General features: G+C 39.6%; 2 long non-coding RNA genes across 2 annotated transcripts in view; one reads left to right on the top strand and one right to left on the bottom strand.

Annotated features, from left to right (window-relative positions):
* Positions 1 to 1,370: 1,370 nt before the first annotated feature.
* LOC107558959 (uncharacterized) overlaps positions 1,371 to 5,520 on the top strand; it is a 5,258-nt gene continuing 1,108 nt past the window's right edge. Inside the window, exons 1-2 of the long non-coding RNA XR_001605541.1 lie at positions 1,371 to 1,520; positions 5,359 to 5,453. This is a non-coding gene — a long non-coding RNA (uncharacterized lncRNA). The remainder of the gene's footprint in view (positions 1,521 to 5,358; positions 5,454 to 5,520) is intronic.
* LOC107558960 (uncharacterized) lies at positions 3,376 to 3,731 on the bottom strand. The gene is made up of 3 exons (XR_001605542.1): positions 3,707 to 3,731; positions 3,483 to 3,618; positions 3,376 to 3,397 (listed from the first exon to the last, which is right to left on the bottom strand). It is a non-coding gene; the product is annotated as an uncharacterized lncRNA (long non-coding RNA).

The following is a 5,520-nucleotide window of genomic DNA, read 5'->3' as shown; positions in this document are numbered from 1 at the left end:
CAAAAATCTAATCGATTTCTGCGGTAGCTTTTTTTCAACTAAAAAGATAACACTTTTGGAAGAAAATTTAATAGAGTTCTGCGGTAGTACATCAACAAAAATTTTTTTTACTTTTCAGATAACCCAAAATCTAATCGGCTTCTGCTGTCAGTTTTAAACTAAACATTCAACTCTTTATCCTGGTCCTCCACATTCTCAGCCCAACGCCCAAATAGGCTGTTCTCCTGGAAAGGAGAGGGATCAATGCTTTCCTGGTATAGTCTAACAGGCGTAGGCCCGTGCACGCATCCTCAGTCTCCCTACTCCAAACCTTCCTAGACGGGTGCTAGGTTGGGGGGAGCTGTTGTAATTTTTCAAAACCTAACCTAAGCATCTACAGACCCATATAGTAACAGCAAATTGATACATAAATATGATTTAAATAACAAAGCATCTACAAGCTCATACAGTGACAGCAAATTGAGACATAAATATGATTTAAATAACAAAGCATCTATAAGCTCAAATAAAGCATCTATAAGGTTATACAATGACAGTAAATGGATACAATAATATGATTTAAATAAAGCATCTACAAGCTCAAATAAAGCATCTACAAGGTTATACAGTGACAGCAAAGGTATACATAAATATGATGGAGAAACATATCATGATACTAAGAGACATTTTATGATTCATGATGAAAGATTCATCTAAAGGTCAAGAAGCACGAATGGATGACAATCGTGGGGCCAGGCCTGAACAGAGCTAGGAAGTGGCCAGAAAGTATAGAAGGACAGTGCACAACCGAAATCGGACTCTGTTTCGATTTTTGGATTCTTTGATCCCTAACCTAACCCTAAAAAAGCACAAATGTCAGGACATGTCAAAACTTCTCCAGGGCCCAAAACACCCTCAGACCCCAGAGGGTTAAGTATGTATTTTTTTGCCACTTTTGGATATTTTTTGAAGTAAATATAGTGAATTCATAGAATTAATATTTGGAAATCATAATTATCAGAGGCAAGTACTTCTTAAATGACAAATGCCGGTGTACTAACATTACTAAAATTGTAAGAGATTATTTGTTTGTTTGTTGTTGTTGTTTTACAATTACTAGATGGATGTCAACCGTTTCTACTGTACAAGAATGCGTACTCTTCAGGCCCTTGTATCAGAAAACCCCCAAGACTCTGACGCTGATCTCGGGGATGTTGATGACCCAATAGAGCAGTGGTTCTCAAACCTGTCCTGGAGTACCTCCAGCCCTGCACATTTTGTGTCTCGCTCATCTATCACACCTGATTCAACTCATCAGCTCATTATTGGAGACTGCAAGACCTGAAGAGGGTGTGTCAGATAGAGGGAGACATACAAAATGTGCAGAGCTAGGGGTACTTCACGGAGAGGTTTGAGAACCACTGCAATAGAGGATCCGGATTATCACCCCGTCCGAGAAGAGGTAGCTGGTGACAGTTCTTTTGAGTCCCTGGATGAAGATGATGCTCCCTCAACAAGCACATCCTCTACAATGCTTCCATGTAAGAAAAGAAGAAAAGGAAAACACACTCTAAAAACAATCATTGAAGGAGCCAGAGGATACCTACACTACACAGCATTGCTGGTTTACAAAGAAATGTTAATGTATCAAAAAAAAGAACAGAAAAAAATTCCTGTTGCTCTACCACACTTGACGGCGTGTTTCTTGAATCATAAAAGCCTAAAATTCCATTATATTACTATCTTTTGCTCTTTTTATTCGTTTTTGAATGCTGAAAGATTGTAATGTCTTTGGTTTTGTTACTTTTAGTTATGTGTGTTATTTATTTTTGTTTATTGTTAAAAAACAAGAAAACATAATTTCTTGTGTTAAAATGAAAACCTGAAATATTTCATGGCATACTTAAAGTAGATTCAATATGCAAAACTATTTTATTTTGATTATGTTTTAAAATAAATTAGTATATTTTCTGATTTTCATAGTATGTGAATGAATTCCGGTATTTTTACCATAAAGTGACATCAACCATTTGGTAGAGGCCGATATTTGACCACTAAGGTCCAATGGACCTTAATTGCATCAGCATAGCTATGATAGGCAATTTGGTTCTTTCTCATTATTTGACTTATTAGGAGCATATACAGGCTAAACAAGAGCGGTGCAAGAATTGAGCCTTGTGGGACTCCGCATGTCATGGATGTCCACTTAGACTCATGCTCTCCTATACTCACATAATAACCTCTCCCTTCTAAGTATGACCTGTAGGGTTCCAGCACCTTCTGTGAATATCTGTGAGTCTCTTTGCACAACTGTAATTAATCTATCCAGCAAGTATATCACCAAAATTAACATTAATATTTAATCATGTATAGGGACCCCCAAGAACTTTCTCATGGCACATTGTTCACATTTACAAAAAAAAAATATATCAATAATAAATAAAAAATAAGAAGAAACCAGTTTAAATTGTCTCTGGTTTTCTTTTCAGAGAAATATGTGTGTAGACAAGTAATGTTATATTATCAATAATAATGAGAGAAAGACACCATAATGATCTTTAAGTTTAAAAAAATTGTCACGGGGTGAATGAGACCACAGACACAGAACTGGCAAAAAGTACTCCAGGAGGGTGCTTTATTCACAAGTGGTGCTATACGTGTGCAGGTGAAGTGTCTGTGCATAGGATCACAAGGTGCTCGTGGGGTGGGTCACTCGGTGCTCGTGCAGGGCTGGTGGTCACTCGTCCAGAGGGTCGTCAGTCTCTGCACAGGAGGAGAAGAAACAAAACAGACATTAGTTTCCGCCTGGAGCTCCTCTTCCACCTTTCCTCGTGTGCGTCTTCTCTCCTGGCATTAAAGCCTGTGGGAACATGCTCCAGGTGCGCCAGTCATCCCGCACAGGTGGCAGAAGTTTGTGATTTGTGTAGGAGCAGCGTTTCCAGGGCGACGCTGGGCGTACTGCTGCACACAGGGGAGACAGGCCCACCCGGGCGAGGATCTCGGCCTTGAGCTCAGGAGGGAGTAATAGGCGCTGGGCTTCCCCTGTGAGAAAGGGGGCGATGATCCGGGCCCATTCCTCTTTCACCCTGCCCTCTCGGTTCGCGATGACTTCAAAGGTATGGAGGTAGGCTTCGACATCATCCTGCTCAGACAGTCGGACGAGATGCTGGTGGGCTTTGTTGGCCACCTCCGGGAGGGGCACGCGGCCCGCCACGCTGGCCTGTAAGTGTTCGACAACCCGGTCAGCATGGCTTTAAGGCCTGTGGGAACGAGCTCCAGGTGCCAGTCATCCCGCACAGGTGGCGGTAGTTTGTGATTTGTGTAGGAGCGGCGTTTCCAGGGCGATGCTGACCTGGAACCGGGATACTCGCCACAATATATATATTTATTAAAAATCTTCTTCATCATCAGCAAAATACTGCAGAGAGGGGGGAAAAAGAACATTACCAAAACCGTGGCAGCTACACTTGAGTTTAAAATGCTACATCTAATACTCCCATTACATCTTCTGGATCCTCCTGAGGAGGTAAAATGGGAAGAGGTGGAGGAGGAGGTGGAGGTGGATGAGAGGGGGAAAAGAGGAGGAAGATTGGGGCCCTGCTGGACCCACTCATCAGCGGTGGACGTGTGCTCACTGTCCTGCAGAACAACACAACTCAACAGATTGTCAAACTGCACATCATATAATAGTCGCAGTGTAAAGGCATATGCACAAAGCTCAACTTACTGTACGGCTTATGAGTTCAGTGGTCGCTGTCTAGAAATAAAGGCAGTTTTAAAAAATATTAAAGTATTTTATTAGCCTTTTATTTAATGCAGCATTTTTTTTTTACTTAAATCACTGAACAGGGCTGTCCACGCCACTGTCCGTCAAATGCATCTCTGTGGATGTAATCATTTTAAAAATAGAGTTCTTATTTACGACTAAGTACAGGTGTGAACATTTGAAAGCAAATAATGACCTAATGAATGCAAGTGGGAAAAAAATTATTCACTGGGGTGTAAAGTTTGTTTATTGTTGAATCATGTTAACATGTAAATGAAGAACTGCAGTAATGGATATCTGTTTGGCCTGTAACTTCTCTTTCTTTTATTTTTAGATTAGCGACAAATGAGGGTTCATCACTAAGATCAAATAAAGCAATTTATGAACTTCAACAAACAGTCTTTCTTTTTTTGTTGTTGTTGTTGTGTTTTATTCCCCCAATGTTAAATGGATTCAAGTGAAAACTAATTATAGTCTATACATACCAAAGAAACTAATAAACAAAATCAAGACCTCCTTGATTTTACACCAAAGAAATAGTCTATTAGTTCTTATCTGAGAAAGGATGATCCATTCTGTGGCAAAAAATGAGTTACTCTTTCCGAAGAAAACATTGAGTGCATTGAAATATGTTGATCTGCTTTAGCGTGGACAACTCCGACTAGCCTATGAATGAGCCTCCACAAAGGAATCAAACACAAAGGCACATCACTCCAAACAGTATTCGAATGCACACCGTTACAATTAGTTATGTATAAAAAACACAGCTTTGGAAGTGAAATGATATGCAAAGGAAAAAAGTCCTTCTGAAAAATAGAAAATGCCAAAAACCAAACATAAACATTCCAGTATAAAAAACACAGCTTTGGAAGTGAAATGATATGCAAAGGAAAAAAGTCCTTCTGAAAAATAGAAAATGCCAAAAAACAAACATAAACATTCCACCCACATTCTAAATAAAGAATTTAGACAATATTCACATATACTCACATGTCGAGCTTAACCCTCTGGAGTCTGAGGGTGTTTTGGGCCCTGGAGAAGTTTTGACATGTCCTGACATTTGTGCTTTCTCTTTGTTGAGTATTTGCTGAGTTACAGTTCATTTTAATAACGCGTCTCTAAATAAAGATCACGCAGACCACGGCGGCAGACAGCACACCCTGTTTGTTTTCTTTATTTTATAAATGCACAAAGTTCTGTTGTTATTATGTGTGTATACAAATAAAAGTAGACCCTTTACAGATTCGATTGATGTATTGCTCTTATCTGTAAGATCAAAACTGAAAGTGTAATTTAAGTTATTTTCGGTGTGATCAGGAGAAGATGCCTCAAAACGCGTATCCGCGTTAATCGACCTCAGAGGGTTAAAACCAAAGGTTTCTCAACTAGGACTTTGTCAATCAGAAGTTCAAGGTAGCACAAAGAAACATGTGTTCCCTCTACCCAAACTGAACTACTTCTTCAGGCAACTACTCATCTGATATACAATCTAGGTGTGTTCACCTATCGCCCTCTAGTGCCTCATAGTGTTACCCCACATAGAAGTTTTTATTCCATTACTCCAAGTATATGGAAAATGGTGACAGAAATTTCACTCTGTTACAGGCCTACAGACCCTCTGATGTACCAACACTACAAGAGATTCTTGGAAACTTTACAACTGGTTTAATTCAACATCCTATACACTCCTCTCCAGCAGACAGCAAAGGTCTAAAAGTAAACATTTTTTTAAATAGGTTTTTCTCTCTCTCTCTCTCTCTCTCTCTCTCTCTCTC

Source organism: Sinocyclocheilus grahami, unplaced genomic scaffold, assembly GCF_001515645.1.
Source record: "Sinocyclocheilus grahami isolate Dianchi unplaced genomic scaffold, SAMN03320097.WGS_v1.1 scaffold668.1, whole genome shotgun sequence".
Taxonomy (NCBI): Eukaryota; Metazoa; Chordata; class Actinopteri; order Cypriniformes; family Cyprinidae; genus Sinocyclocheilus; species Sinocyclocheilus grahami.
This window is presented reverse-complemented; position numbering and strand designations above follow the sequence as displayed.